The sequence below is a fragment of the Eulemur rufifrons genome, chromosome 1 (genome assembly GCF_041146395.1).
Source record: "Eulemur rufifrons isolate Redbay chromosome 1, OSU_ERuf_1, whole genome shotgun sequence".
Classification (NCBI taxonomy): domain Eukaryota; kingdom Metazoa; phylum Chordata; class Mammalia; order Primates; family Lemuridae; genus Eulemur; species Eulemur rufifrons.
The window spans coordinates 8,839,866-8,856,455 of NC_090983.1; the positions used below are offsets into that span (position 1 = coordinate 8,839,866).

The 16,590-nt window shown below is 40.1% G+C and overlaps 1 protein-coding gene across 1 annotated transcript in view; it reads right to left on the reverse strand.

Annotated features, from left to right (window-relative positions):
- The window catches only part of FBXO36 (F-box protein 36), a 72,378-nt gene that overhangs the window by 48,728 nt on the left and 7,060 nt on the right, over positions 1-16,590 (reverse strand). The window lies entirely within an intron of this gene.

Sequence of the window (16,590 nt, forward strand, 5' to 3'; positions counted from 1 at the left end):
CAAACATAAAATTTCCTCCAGTTGGCTGCCATCCAATGTGTCTCCTGTTTCTGACCCAAGCTATTTCAAAGTGTAGTCTGCACGTTGTTTCAAATTCCTCATCCCTACTTTTCAACCCACACAGCTTCGCTCCACATTGCTTCATGGATACTGTTACTGCTTTAGTCAGCAATGATCTCTTCAGTGGCTTAATTGGGAAATAGTCATTCATTCAACAAACATTGATTGAGTGTCAACCATTTGCCACGCACGGTTCTAGGTACTAGGGATACAGCAGTGTACAAAACGATTAATTAAAAGTCCCTGTCCCAATGGAGCTTATATTCTAGTAGGGGGAGAAAGACCATATAGATTTGCTAATTTCTTTATTGTCTTTATTTCAATGATATCCCAATCCCAACCACCTAAGACAGAAATCTGGAAGACCTTGTACTTCTTTATCCCTCATTCAATCTGACACCAAGATTCACTTCAACTCCTAAGTCCCCCTCTATCCCACCATTTCTCTATATTCCCACTACGTGCCTTAGTTTGGCCATGGAAATACTTATACCACAGAAATTGGCACACTACAAATCAGAGCTTTTCCCTTGGAGAATCAGTTGTAAAGCATTTACTCACATACCACTAATCAAGAACCTTACATGTTTTCCCCCTGCATAGCTACAGAGGTTTCATGTTCTCCACATTCCCTGTTTCACCCCCCTGGAAATCGTCCTTCCTACAGCTGCTGTCAGAGTGCTCCTCTTAAAACATCTATGCAATCATGTCAATCCTCTGCCTGAAACTCCTTCAGAGTTCCCCACCCCTTTCAAGGCGTTAGCACTGCTTATGAAACATACCTTCATCTGGCCCTTCTTATCTGTCCAGCCTACATCTTACCTTACATTTTATTCTTACCAGCACTTGTATTTGTCTTCCATTTCTCTGTACCTTTGCATAGTCTGTTCCTTCCACCTGGAATACCTGGCAAATTCCCAATCATCTCACAAGACCATTAATACATGACATTTTGAGCTCCCTTTCCAAGAACAGGCTGGTTAGATGCCTTTCTCATGTGCTCTCACAGGATCCTGTGCATAAATCTGTCACAGCTGTTAAGCAACTGCACTGAAACTGGCTTACTTCTTGTCGAATTCCCAGCTAACTTGCTTGGGACTGTGACCTTCACTCCAGTCCTGGAGGAGAAGGCTCTCTGTAATTCTAGTCTTGGCCTTTTCCTCACCTTATTGAGTAGAATCTACTCAGTCTTCCTGGGTGATCCCAGCCATTCCCTTAAGACTTCTTCCTTGGCTTCCTACTACCTGTGTGCTCATGATTTACCATTTATATCTCCAGTCCACATCTCTTAGCCTAATGAACATCTCTCTACCTGGATGTACTACCTTAATATATTTAAAAAAAAATTCAGTATCTTCTCCTGTGAGTCTCCCCTTCCTGGGTTTGTATGTCAGTGCATGCCATTCCTGGGGGCCAGCAAACTTCAGGCGATAGGCTATACGTGTCCATAGCTTGAGCTAAGAACGGTTTCTACATTTTTATTTATTTATTTTTTCCCCAATTGCGCTCCTCCTTTAGTTATTTTTCTTTATTTCCCCCACTGCACTCCTACTTGGTTTCTACATTTTTAAAGAGAAAAACACCAAAACAAAGGAATATGCAACAGAGACCATATGTGCTCTACAAAGGCTAAAATATTTCCTACTTGGCCTATCACAGGAAAAGTCTGCAAACCTTTGGACATTGCCATTTGCCAAAGAACTTGGGACTCAGTAATAGTATTAATTAATTAAATATTATTATTATTTGAGACAAAGTCTTGTTCTGTCACCCAGGCTAGAGTGCGATGGCGTCATCATACGTCACTGAAACCTCAAACTCCTGGGCTCAAGTGATTCTCTTGCCTCAGCCTCTTGAGTAGCTGGGACTATAGGTGTGTCACCACACCTGGCTAATTTTTCTATGTTTTCATAGAGACAGGGTCTCACTCTTGATCAGGCTGGTCTCGAACTCCTGGCCTCAAGCAATCCTCCCACCCTGGCTTCCCAGAGTGCTAGGATTACAGGTGTGAGTCACCGTGTCTGGCCTAGAATCCTTTTTTTTTTCACATCCCAGTAGGGCCTTCTATGGCCTGAATTCCACCCAAGATCCATGGTTGGGACTTTTATTCGGTGGGTAGGTAGTCCACTGAACCATAACTAACTACTTGTTTATCTTTTTGTGACCACCAGTGGCTTCCAAAGCAATTTCTAAGTCTTAGAGATTTTTTTCTTTATTTGCTGGGTCTAGTGTGGTGAAGGGCATAGAGTCAACAAGTACTTGCTGAATCAATTACTGATTAAATTAATGCATTGACTGATCTAATGGCACAGAGCCAGTAAATGGCAGGATCAAATCAAGAAAGGTCAGGGACTTTTCCATTAAACTGTATTGTTGAAAATGACATTTTCTAGATATTAGAACTCATCAATATGTGGGATATAAACTACATAAATCTGTACTTTGGAAGATAAAATTTATGCACATATTTATATTTAAATTTATAGATTTATAAACATAAACATTTAGCTTTACATTATTTTTATTTAAAAATATATTTATATTTATACTTATGCTTTTATCTATTTCTCATAATGTAAAGTTCAAAAAGAATAAAGATACTAAGCAATCTAAACAGCTGAGAAATACTTATTGTTATGAAATTACCACAAAAGCACATTTCTGTGAATGAGCAAAGAGTATTTTGAAAGTGAAATTTAGTATTCTAATCATATTAAATACATTTAAAAATTAAGACTGTAATTAAGCCAAATCTCTAATTTTAAAGCAGAAAAGGCGCTGCAAAGGGCCTGCTACTCTTCTTTCTGAAATGCTAAGTGAGGGCAGACACTGTGAAAACCAACATGATAAAAAATGAAGAGGGGATTCTCATACAGTATGACTTAAATGGCCATAAAAAAGATTAAACAAAAGGGCTAAAAACTTTGCAAGTTGGGCCTCAGATTATCTCATCAGGGTGGCAAATAAAAAAAAAAGGGAGATGACTTATTATTACAGAATCTTAACAATGGGAAATACTGGGGTGAACAGTTCTAAAAGTAAACAGACTATAACAGACTATAACATATCTCTTTTCCCTGTCCCAACCCCCCAGACCTATAAAAAGTAAAATGAAAGAATTGAGATATGCTATCCATTAAGGCTGTCATCTAAGTTCCAATTTTTTATCACTAGAAAGTTTAAAAATCAGCCCGTTAAGAGTATCTCCACCTAATATGGACTACCACAAAAAGGTGAGTCAGTTTTCCTGGAGTATATTTTCATTTACTTGATGAAATGAAATGGCCACGCCTCTTCCTGAATAGTTAGCTGGCAAAGCTCCCCGCATTATTTTCTTAATGACATTAATTTTTTTAAAAGAGCACTTAAAAAAATTAAAAAGACTTTGTAGTTTTTATAACAATGATAAAGCTCATCATAAACAGTTCAAATAATATAAAATATGGGGAGAAAGTAAAAAAACAATCTAAAATTCTATTTCCAGGCATTAAAGAGTATTTAAGTATTTTTACACTTACAGACATCCACCAAATATTTCTCAGAATCTCTATACATTTATAGATTCATTTGTGTGTGTGTGCATGTGTGTGTGTGTGTGTGTATATATATATATATATATGTTAGTTTTACATGAATGGGATAATTTTAAACATGCTCATTTGTAATCTCTTCTTTCATTCTATGTCATAGACATCTATTCATGTGATGTCTAAATATAACATCATCATTTTTAGTGGTTCCACAATGCTTCTTTTTACAGAAATATAATTCACTTAACCAATTTTCTGTGGAAAGACTTTTAGTTTGCTCTTCCACCCCCACCCCCAATTTGTGTAATTATCTCCTTAGGGTACATTCCCTGAGGAATTGGGGTGGAGAAAGGAAATATATTTATGGTTTCAGAGTAATCTTCAGTAACTTAGGACTCCTAGTTTTAATTTTTTCTTTAGAAATATATCCATAGGAATCATTATTAAATCTAGCAAAGTATTTATGTACACAGAGTAAGAACTTATTAATGTCACTGAAATTTTGAGTTGCTAAAGATGGGCTTCTACCCCAAAGTAACTCTATGTAATTTATCTTCCCACCCCAACCTACAGTCATTTATTATTATCCTGGGATGCCAGGGTAAAGGAATTTCCACACATTACACTTGACAAAATATTGCTAACCTGCCTTTGGGCAGCCTATCAGTCAGGATTAGGTTCAGTTGAATGTGACTGAACACCCAATAGGGTGACTCACAGAAGACAGATGTATATGTACAGGAGGAGGCAGTCCATGCCCCAGGGAACCAGGCCTCTTCCATTCCAGCTCTCCATCATCTTCAGAGTTTGGCTGCTTCTGCATGGTAGGAGATAGCTGTTCAAGTCCTAGCCATTGAATCTACATCCCAGACAGCAGGAAGAGGTGAAAAAGGGTCCAGCTCTCAAGGACTCTTCTGTGTAGTCATAGTCACCACCTCCCCTGACATCTCCATGGCCAGAATTTGGTCATGTAGCTAGATGGAGCTGCAGGGGAGGTTGAGAAAGGTAGTCTTTTTTTTTTTTTTCCTCTCTCCAAATCCTGTATGTACAGCTAAAAGTCAGGTGATCATTTTCTAAGGAAAAGGAAAGGTGGATATTGGGGGAAACTAATGGTTTCTGCCACAGGAAGGATGTACCAATTTACACTCCTGTGGATATCACACAAGAGCATAATGCCTTGCCTTTACTAACACTGTTTTATCAGACTGTTCCCACTGCAAATGCATTTCTTTACTTACGAGGAAAAATAACCCATCTTCAAATAACTTGTGTAGCTTACAGTATCAATATCAGTGATGTGCATTTTTCACTCCTAAAAGTAAAAAGAACATGCAAATGTGGAGACACAAGTATTCCTTTGTCTTGACTCTTAAACGGTAAAGCTCTGTCCTTAGATAACTCCTCTCCTCTCTCTAGGTAATCTCATCCAAATAGCTTTCAATGCTGCTGAGTCAAAATCTGTATCTTCACTCTTGTTCTCAAGTCCTACTAAATTATCCAGCTGCTTACTGTGCACACCCACCTGTGTAATCCACAGACAAAGCTGAGTATGGTTTATACTCAGCTATAAAAAACTAATCTTGTCATCTTTCCTCACAAACCTAATTTTGGTGGCACTAGTTGAGTCATTCTAGACTTTTAGCCTCCGCCATCACAAAACATCAACTTCATGGCCAAATTCCATTAATTTCACTTCCTTAACATCACTTGACATTCCTTTCATCTCCACAGTACTCTAGAGAATCGTGACAAAATCTCATGAGAAAGTTCTTTGCCTCCACGCTTGAACTGAACCAGGGTGTTCTCACAGCAGCTGAAGGCCCCTTACTAAGATGTTGGTGAGAATGTGATCTTTTCCCACTCCCTGCTGCCAAAATCCTGAGGGTGGCATAGGAGGCCCAGGAGAGACCCCTGCTACCTCTTCTTCAGCCTCATCTCATACTGGCCCCTGACTATGGCCCATGTTTCAGCGCTTTACCTGTACTTCCACAACTATAGTATCACAATTTAGTGACTGCTAAAATGGATCCCTCCTGCATAGAATTGTTCCTGCTCCCCATTTCTTTCTCCAGAAAATATCTATTCCATTTTTCTGAGATTCAAATCCTATAGTCACATCCTGCATAAAACTCTTCCTGACCTACTTCCTTCCTTTGTGCCACTTTTGTGCTCTATACTTGCTTTTTCCCCCCCTTTTATTTAAAAATATTAAGGGGACACAAATGTTTTTGTTACACAGATATCTTGTATAATGCTTAAGTCTATACTTTTAAAACATTATAATAAATAGGACTAATATTTATTAATCCAACAAATATTTACTGAATTCCCACTGTGCTCAGCATCGTGCTAAGAGCTGGATTCATGACCATGTGTGAGCTGAACATAGACTTGAGGCTCTTATAGCTTTTAGTTTATATAGCTTCCATTAGCAAAGCCTAATTTCCACTCACCATTTCTTATTTGCTAGAAAAGGAATTCTCTCTCCCAATCAATCTCTCTGAGATGCTAAGAAATGACGTTGCCTGTTGCTGATGTCAAGAGGTATTTTCTTCAGTGTCTTGCCCCTTTTTCGAGTGTTTATCTGCGCTTTTATGACTCCATGTTGTTGGCTGCCACTATCCAGAGTCACTTGGCTGTTTAAGGTAGAAAAATTTGGGGTAACCTTTATTTGACCTACTATTTCCTAAGCTTTCTCCTCAAACTCACCCCTGAAAAAGGCAAGTTTAAGGGGATTACCGGCAGAGATGAAGGCAGAAGTGAGAACTGGATGAAAGATTAAGCAAAGATTGTGGAAAGCGTGTCCCAAGTGGAGGAGTAGCACAAGCAAAGGCCGAATGAAGGACAGAAGTGACACTGGGTGAATTCAAGAGATGACACTCTCAAGGGGATAGGATCCCCATAAACAAAGCTGCAGAGGCTTAGCTCACAGCACACCTTAGGCACAGCAGCACACTGACACCTGGTTGCATCCACCTGGATCATACATGTCCCATGGAAGTACAGTCCTGAGGTCTCAAGTATCTGTCTCTGGTCCCTGCCCCACACCCCCATCCCCGGGGCAGCAGTACAAAATTTCTACTCCTGTTTTACCTCCTTCCCATCTTCCCAATTCCTAGTTTCTTCCTGTAATGTTTATCCCAAACAAGAATATTTCTCAACTGAAAAATCTTTTAAGGACAGAGAAGATATACAGAAGGAAATCCAGGTACACTAAATTTTGCACAAGTTAGGGAGAAATCATGATTTAGAGCAGAGAGTTAAAGTGCATTCCAGACAGATCAAAAAGGCCTGGGTGTGTTTTTCATAACTATCATGGGCTATATTGGTACTGTTGGTTATGAATGATTTGCAAACTCTCCTTCACCACATTGTTGTCTTCCTGCCTCCCCCTCCCCCCATGCTACTCCTAATTTGTGGCTTTGCCAATAGAACTCACTGCTTCGCATCTAAAACATAACAGTAATAAACCACATTCACTTTAACTTCTTTATTCAATCAGTTTTCTCTTAAAAAAAAAAAATCAAGGATCTTTAGCTATCTAAAACCTACTTCAGGGGGCCGGGTGTGGTGGCTCACGCCTGTAATCCTAGCACTTGGGAGGCTGAGACGGGCGGATCACTCAAGGTCAGGAGTTCGAGACCAGCCTGAGCAAGAGCGAGACCCTGTCTCTACTAAAAAAATGAAAGAAATTAGCTGGACAACTAAAAATATATAGAGAAAAAATTAGCCGGGCATGGTAGCGCACGCCTGTAGTCCCAGCTACTCAGAAGGCTGAGGCAGTAGGATTGCTTAAGCCCAGGAGTTTGAGGTTGCTGTGAGCTAGGCTGACGCCACGGCACTCTAGCCAGGGTGATAGAGCAGGACTCTGCCTCAAAAAAAAAAAAAAATAAAATAAATAAATAAATAAATAAAATAATAAAACCTATTTTAGACTGTAGCTCACAAATACCTAAATCCTTAAAGTTTCTTTTCCAAATAAAATTAAATACTTCACTCTTTTACGCTTAAAAATACCAGTTTTGCTAGCCTCTAACCAAGAAATTTAGTAGTCTATATTTAAAATAGCAACATAGTTTGGACTTTCAGGTACTACTAAAAGAATTCTATCTTTTTGCCTTAAGCCATTTGTTTGATTTCCTCATGTTTAAGGGCATGATATGATCTTCCTGGTTGGAATGCTGCCATAATATTTATAAAACAACTGTAAAGTCACAATGGACCTGGTAAATAAATGCAAGTATTTTGATGCAGAATGTAAACTTGCCTAAACTGTCTACATAAATATCTCCTTTGTTTGCTAGCTTTATTTTATTTTAGGTTTCATTTCACTTTACTTCTTCAAAACACTGCTGACTGCTAAAGTGGAGAATATAGGAGTGGCAGTCTCTGAGAAACATGGGAAGAATTTTATTCAGCACACACACACTACCTATCAGGCACCTGATGAGATGTCTCCATCAGTAGTATGTTTAGGTTCAAATACACATGTGGCCACAGCACCTGCTAGCAAGGTTGCCAACAGGCCAAAGCTCCTGAATGCCTTTCACATCTTGACCTCGTGAGCTTTTCAAGGCTACTGTTTTTTGGTCTCATAACCATAGCCGCTGTGATTTATGAACTCCAGACTTTTATTAACTTAGCTATGCATAATGTTACTTATAGAGGAAAGGCAGAGTTTCAAATTGCCTGTCTCACAGCCCCCATCTCTAAAGCTGGCTTGAGTACATTTTGCTCTGAAAGTGACATCTGGCCTGCCATTCTAGCCATTGCTGATTAGACCAGGGTGGCCATCTGACCTGGACCAGTTAGGGCACTTTTAGTTATAGGTGATGGAAAACCCTCTCAGCCTGGTTTGAGCAAAAGAGGACCTCACTGACTTATATAATGGTTAAGCCTAGCTGGTTTCATCACAGAGACTCAACCTTTCACCTGTTGGCTCCTTTCCCAGCTATGTTGGCTGCATCTGCAGGCAGGTTGTCCCTGGTAGTGACAAAGATGGCTACTAGATTGTGGCTTACAACACTACAGCGCCAAGTTTAGGGATCAAGGAAGTGCACCTTTCTTTTTTTTTTTTTTTTTGTTGAGACAGAGTCTCACTTTGTTGCCCAGGCTAGAGTGAGTGCCGTGGCGTCAGCTTAGCTCACAGCAACCTCAGACTCCTCGGCTTAAGCGATCCTACTGCCTCAGCCTCCCGAGTAGCTGGGACTACAGGCATGCGCCACCATGCCTGGCTAATTTTTTCTATATAGATTTTTAGTTGTCCATATAATGTCTTTCTATTTTTAGTAGAGACGGGGTCTCACTCAGGCTGGTCTCGAACTCCTGACCTTGAGCGATCCACCCGCCTCGGCCTCCCAGAGTGCTAGGATTACAGGCGTGAGCCACCGCGCCCGGCCAGGAAGTGCACCTTTCTCAAGAGTTTTGGGCAGTGGGTCCATCTCTGAATTACTATGGACAGTGAGGATGTTGGGTCCATGTAAGAATATTCACACCATACAGACCGAGGACGAGGGAGGCAGGATTTCTCTGTGGAAAATCGGGGCACTGTTACCACAAGAAAGACAGAGGCTGGTGGTAAGAACATTGGCTCCTACCACAGGACCCAAGGACAGGCAAGAGATAGGCCTGACTGTGGCCACTGAAGAGGTCTGGTGGGAAAAAGCTTCCCAAAAGGGACAAGTGGCTGAATGAAAACATCAGATCCTCTCTCTGGAGGAAATGGAACTTGAGGCCCAGAACTGAACCTTTGGTAGGAGCGGAAAAAACAGAAGGACATGGATACCAAGAAATAGGGGTAGATGGAGTGGCCAAGTCCCTTGGTGAAGCAGCAGAGAGGCCCTGGCAAACTTCTGCTGCTGAGCACAGCCAGGCTACAGCTGTCCTAGGTCCCTGTGAACCGCTGTCCTCACTTCTCACATGCTTGCTTGGCTCAGCTGCCCAGACTCCTTATCAAGGTGATCTCACGATAAAGACCCATTGCACTGGGTAACTGGGATGAGGGACCCAAGGGTCCTAACCAACACTTTTATGCAGGGAAGGTAAAGACAAAAAGAAGGAAAAGAAAGGGGAAGAGAAAGAAACGAAGAGAAAGGGAAAGGCAAAAAATGGAGCTCTGGCGCTGTGATGGCGGTGGGGGTGGGGTGCAGTGCTGCCTCCCATTATTTTCCCCTCACTCCTGGTTTTACTTCTAAGCACTCACCAGATGAAGAGGCCTGCCCCCATTCCACTTCCCTGTAAGGAAATTTCCTATATGTCATGAATACTTAGTTTCATGGTTAAACCAGCAGCCATGTTGGGACACGGCAGTCTTTTACTGCATTAAGCATTAAGCCCAACTAAAAGCTGGGTTCTCTACTAAAAGGTGAGAATAGCTAAAGAGAGGCAACTTGCATTATCAACTGCAGTAACAATCCCCTTCCCCTCCAATCTCTGCCTTCATCATCACATGGCCTTCTGCGTGTCTGTCTTCACATAGGACACCAATAATATTGGATTGGGGGTTTACCCTACTCTAATAGGACCTCATTTTAACTAATTTCACCTATACTGACCCTGTTTCTAAATAAGGTCACAGTCTGAGGTGCTGGGGGTTAGGACTTGATATCTTTTGGCGGGGGCCACAATTCAACTCATACCTATGTGGGTTGTACAGCCTATTCTCCCACAATTCAGGAATGCACATCTAACCATCACAGTGAAATTCCTCCTGAACGCATGCTCACTATAGTAAGCACTACCATGTATCTTTATGTATTTACCAGTGTTCTTAGTTATGCTTTTAATAAAGTAGTGTTGGTGTTACCAAACTCCCTCCAAAAAAGAAACAAGGGACAAAGGGTCAGTATTTAAAAGTAATATTTAGGCGTAATTTTTATTTTATTTATTTAAAAGGATTTTAAAGGATTTAAGTCACAGCTTAAACAAGGTCTTCTAATTGGGAAAAATAAATTTGATACCACAGGCAAAATGCAAAAGCACTAAAATTGTGGCCAACTGCCTCTTAGATCCTTTGGAACTGTCTTGTGCAGAGCCTTTGTAATGGCTGGGATCTGTGGTCCCTACCCCTCTGGCCTATTAAGAACCTGCTGCACAGCAGAAAGTGAGCTGTGGGGTGAGTGAGTGAAACTTCATCTATATTTACAGCCACTCTCCATCGCTTGCATCACCGCATAAGCTCCGCCTCCTGTCAGAGCAGCAGCGGCATTAGATTCTCATAGGAGTGTGAACCCTACTGTAAACTGCACATTCAAGGGATCTAGGTTGCATGCTCCTTATAAGAATCTAATGCCTGATATGATCCAAGGTGGAGCTGAGGCGGTGATGCTAGCCCTGGGGAACTGCTGCAAATACAGATTGTTATTAGCAGAGAGGTTTGACTGCACAATAAATGTAATGCATTTGAATCATCCTGAAACCATCTCTCCACCCCTGTCTGTGGAAAAATTGTCTTCCATGACACTAGTCCCTGGTGCCAAAAAGGTTAGAGACTGCTAGCCAGGATGGCCCATCTTTAAAAGGGAGAACTTTTCATAATAAATGCATGGGAGAGCATCATGGAGGAACTGGAGGCAGGCACTGAGAATTTGGCATAATAGGGTATGAATGTGGGAACAATTTTTTCCCTGGAATGGCTATTTTTTTCTCTTTTTAAAACATACTGAGAGACATTTTAATATAGTTTTAGACAGGAGAAAGACTCATTTAGAAACTAAAGGATCTTACCATAATACAAATAAAAGATAAATATGTCAATAATTTGTGTATCTCACTTCATATAATCCTTAAGCCATTCCTATGAGGCAGAACATTCTACCTGTTTTTGGGAGTAAGAAAACAAGCCCATCTTCCCTCTTCCATTCTCACAACACCTTCCTCCCTTTCCCTCATGTCTTCCACACTGCTTTGGCCAGAATCACAGTCCTATCCTGCAATTTCAATCATGTCATTCTCCTGTGCAAAACCTCTTGGTGAATCCCTATTACCTGGGCTAGCAGTTTTCCAACTTTTAGCTTTTCAAAACAGAACTCTTTTATTACAGGAAATTCTGTACTGATTTAGCTATATCTATATAGGAATGTCTATATCAATTTATGTTTATAATCTATTGAATAAAAGGGGTATTTTATGAAGGTAGATTTTTTAAAACGTTCAGATTAATAGTATTAACTTATGAAGTTAATGAGAAGAAACGACTCTCATAAAAAGAGAACTTTGAAATTAGGCAGTGAAATTAGATGAAAATTAATACTAGTGTTACTCAGCATCAGTAGTCAATTTCTACATTATAAGATATTATAAAGAAAACCGTGATCCATGCAGATAATCATAAATGTTCTCCATTTATATCCAATGTGATCTTTTAAAATTGCAAACCTGATCACTATATTTCACCACTTCAAAATGCCACTGACTATAAGTCATATCATTATTTTACATATAGCCCAGAAAGAAAAAAAGCACTAACTAAACTTTGATTTCAGAGGTATTAAAATGTAAAAAAAAAAAGTACGTTTTATAATCATTGGGATATAATATGCCAGCCGTCTGACCTCCTTAAAAACCAATAGTTTCACATTCTCTTGCTATCAGGACAAAGCTCCTGATCATGTTCTATGAAGCCAGCATAGCCTTGCCTCTGCCTTACCACCCTGCTCTCTGTGCCTCAGGTGCACTGGCCTTCTTTCCATTCATCCAGTCTTCCAGATCTCAGGTCAAGCTTCACTTCCTCCAAAGAGCCTTTTCCAACCTCCCTGACCAAGGCCACATATCCTGCCATAATATACTCCGCCCCCCCCTTTTTTTTTTTTTGAGACAGAGTCTCATTCTGTTGCCCAGGCTAGAATGTCGTGGCGTCGGCCTAGCTCACGGCAACCTCAAACTCCTGGGCTCAAGCAATCCTCCTGCCTCAGCCTCCTGGGTAGCTGGGACTACAGGCATGTGCCACCATCCCCAGCTAATTTTTTCTATTTTTAGTGGTTTGGCTAATTTCTTTCTGTTTTTAGTAGAGATGGGGTCTCACTGTTGCTCAGGCTGGTCTCGAACTCCTGAGCTCAAGTAATCCTCCCGCCTCAGCCTCCCAGAGTGCTAGGATTACAGGCGTGAGCCACCGCGCCCAGTCCATAATATACCCTTGAGGACACAGGTGTCTCTTCTTCATGGCATTTACCTTGGTTGTCATCTTAGTTTTGCTTATGTGTTTATTTGATCAGTACCTATGTCCCCCACTACACTGTAAGGTCCATGAGGGCAGAGATGACATACTTTTGCTCCCAACAGTATCCTCAGTGCTTGGCACAGCACCTAGTAGCACTTGGTACACAGAAGGCACTCAAACATTTGTTAAATGAGTGAGTTGAAATCAATTTCTTAAAAAATCATTCATGCTACTGGATTTAGGATACTTTTCAATTCCAAGGATCCAAAAGATCCATAAATGTGAGAGTAGGAAGACATGTTTCACAGCCAGGCACAGTGGCTCACGTCTATAATCCTAGCTCTTTGGGAAGCCAGGAGAGAAGATTGCTTAAGCCCAGAAGTGCGAGACTAGCCTGGGCAACATAGCAAGACCCTGTCTCTTACAAAAATTAAAAAGTTAACCAGGTATGGTGGCCTGTGCTTGTAGGCCCAGCTACTGAGGAGTTTGAAATGGAAGGATCGCTTGAGTTCAGGAGTTTGAGGCTGCAGTGAGCTATGATCATGCCACTGCATTCCAGCCTGGGTAACAGAGCAGGACCCTGTCTCTAAAAAAAAAAAAAAAGATTTGTTTCAGAGTTGAATCATTAACAGTATCTACCAAATTCTTGTCTCCTTATCACAAATACCAATACCAAATACAGACAAAAGCATTGAAAATTACTTACTATGTGTTAATGCTATTTCTAGCTTGATACTATTGTGAATAATTTTTTTATGTTGTTCAGGCTGGTCTTAACTCCTGGCCTTAAGCGATCCTCCTGCCTTAGCCTCCCAAAGTGCTGGGATTACAGGCATGAACCACCATGTGCTACCTAGCTTGATATTATTGTCACAAGGTGGTCAATATGTTTTTGTGAACTGTCTGTGTTCCAAGAGTGTGTGCTGGGCTGGTGCATTTGAGACTCTCGTGATTTTCAGGCTTACTCTCTGCTCCAATTATACCTGCTTTGTATAGGCACAAATCCAGAGGGTTGATCAGGGCTCAGCTTTTCCAGACAAGGAAACATTTATAAGAAATTCTACTGAATTCACTGTGATGACAGATGTTTTTCTCTTTGGCCTGCACCAAAACATGTTTATTCAGATTTTAGAAGCACAAGTTAATGCATTAAAATGTGGTATATAATACATTTGAGGTTGCAGGTATTTCTTTTGTATTATAATTTTTAAATTAGTTAAGAATATTTCCAAAGAGGAGGTTTGATTAAAATGCTCATGGAACCTCAGAAGCACATTTATTTGCAAAACTAAAGGATAATTTGAAAACCAATGACTGGCCAAATTAAGTCCCAATTCTTGATTTACCAAGCATTTCCTGATCTGCTTCCTGTGTCCTCCTTGGTGGTCCTGACACCCAGCTTTACTTCATACAGTGTAGCATATTACTTATCACTTGTGCTAAAACAAGCTCTGCATTCACACAGCTTAGCTTTTCTTCTCTTGTTCCTCTGCCCAGACTACCACCCTCACCTCTTCTATCCTCAGTCTCAGCTGAGATCTTGTCCTTATGAAGTCTTCCCTGACCACCACCTCGGCCACCTACGCAGGATTCCCTCCAGTGCTCTCACCAGACTTGGCTCTGACCTCCACTGTACGAGTGACCTTGCTGTCATCTGTGTTTGTCTGTCTTCCCACTAGATTGCAAGCTTCCTGAGGGAAGGCGCTTCACCTTTGTATTACTGGCATGGTCTGAAACTTGGTGTGCAACAAGCACTTAATAAAGTCTGCCTTTTTCTCACAATCTTGCCGATCTGGAGAGTCTCAATTTTTTGCCAGTGGAAAAATCTGTATCTTGTTTTTTTTTTTTTTTTTTGAGAGAGGGTCATGCTCTATTGCCCAGGCTGGAGTGCAGTGGTGTCATAGCTCACTGTAAACCTCAAAGTCTTGGGCTCAAGTGATCCTCCTGCTTCAGCCTCCCAAGTAGCTGGGACTACAGGTGCAAGTCACCACCCTGCCTAATTTTTGTTTTTCTTGTAGAGATGGGGCCTCAAGTGATCCTCCAACCTCGGCTTCCCAAAGTGCTGGGATTAGAGGCGTGAGACACCACGCCCAGCCATATCTTGTGGTTTTAAATTGTATTTCCTTGATCACTAGTGAGGTTAAGCATCTTTTGATATAATTAGTAGTTGTGTATATTTCCTCAGGTAACTTGCTTATTATCCCATGAGGCTATTTACCTTATTAATTTATGGGATTAATAATCTTTGGATACTGAGTTTGCCTGCTACACATGTGGCCAACGTTTTCTCCCAATCTTTCTAAACAAAATATTAATTTTGTTGTAAGTATCACTTATGAAACAAAATTTTATTTTAAATATCCTTGATCTGCCATTCTTTTCCCTTATGGCTTCCAGATTTGGAGTTTTGCTTAGGTGGGCCTTGTCTACCTCAGGATTAAAATAATATTCTCTTATATTTTTATGGTACTTTCAGAGTATATGTTTGTGGGTGTAATACTTAGCTCTTCAATTGATACAAAAATTTTAAACATATACGATGAGCTAGGGATTTGGTTAATTTTGCTCTATTTTGTGAGAATTTTAATAGCCAATTGTCACCATAATTGTTGAATGGTTCTTCATTTACTCACCAGTTTCAAATGTCATTTTGGATGGGACTCAAAGGATGGGGAGGAATAGGTATGAGGAGATTGATGCGAAGTGATCCAGGGGATTGGGATCAAGTGCACAGCCACAACAATGCAAGTGAGGGGTGTTGTTTAAGGAATAGAGAATGTTGCAGTCTCTGGAGCCAGAGAGTACACAGTTAATAGTAATCTGAAGAATGATTTGGAGAAAAACAGCAGAATTAAATTTCGATATATAGCTAAAAGATCTGTTTTTGTTGTGTTTTCTAAAAATAAAATTCTCTGTCCATTCAAAATAGAAACTTTTAGCAGACTGAAATGAAACATCTTCATTGGATTTTTACAAACCTATAGCAAACATCATATTTTATGTTAAAATCATGAAAGCCTTCCCCATAAGTCCAGGAATAGATAATGATGGCTGATATCATCATTTCTCTTCAACATCATAATGAAAATTTCAGCCAATGCAATATGGCAAGGAAAAAAAAGACAAGAATTAGAAAGGAGGAAATAAGTATGCCATTATTCATAGATGACATGAATGTGTCACAGAAAATCTAAAAAAGTCTACAGATAAATTATTAGTAAGTAATTTAGCAAGATCACTGGATAAAAGGAAATTTACCAGAAACAAAAATCAACTGTGGCCAGGTGAGGTGGTGCACCTGTCCCAGCTACTCAGGAGGCTGAGGTGGGCTTAAGGCCAGGAGTTCTAAGCTATATGACTGCGCTTATAAATAGCCACTACACTCCAGCCTGGGCAACATAGTGAGACCTCATCACCAAAAAGAATTTTAAAAATTGTGTTTTTATTACTAGCTACAAACAGAGGATACAATTTTAGGAAGCAATATCATTTACAACAGAAGAAAATCAAACACCTAGAAATCTAACAAAATAAATGTAAGATTTTTACATTATAACTACAAGAAATCATTGAGCAAAATTAAAGTATATGTAAACATTTCTAAAAGGAAGATTGTATTTGTGGATTGTAAACTTGATATTGAAAGATGTTGATTCACTACAAAATGATCTATACATTCATTGCAATCCTAATCAAAACACCAATAGGTATATCCGTGACAATATAAGCTGATTCTAAAAATAAATAAGCAAAATAAAATGAGACTGTGAAATGACTAAAAGGTTACTATAATTGTTTTTATGGAAAAGGTGAAGTTTGATTGATTTGGTATTGGTATTTAAC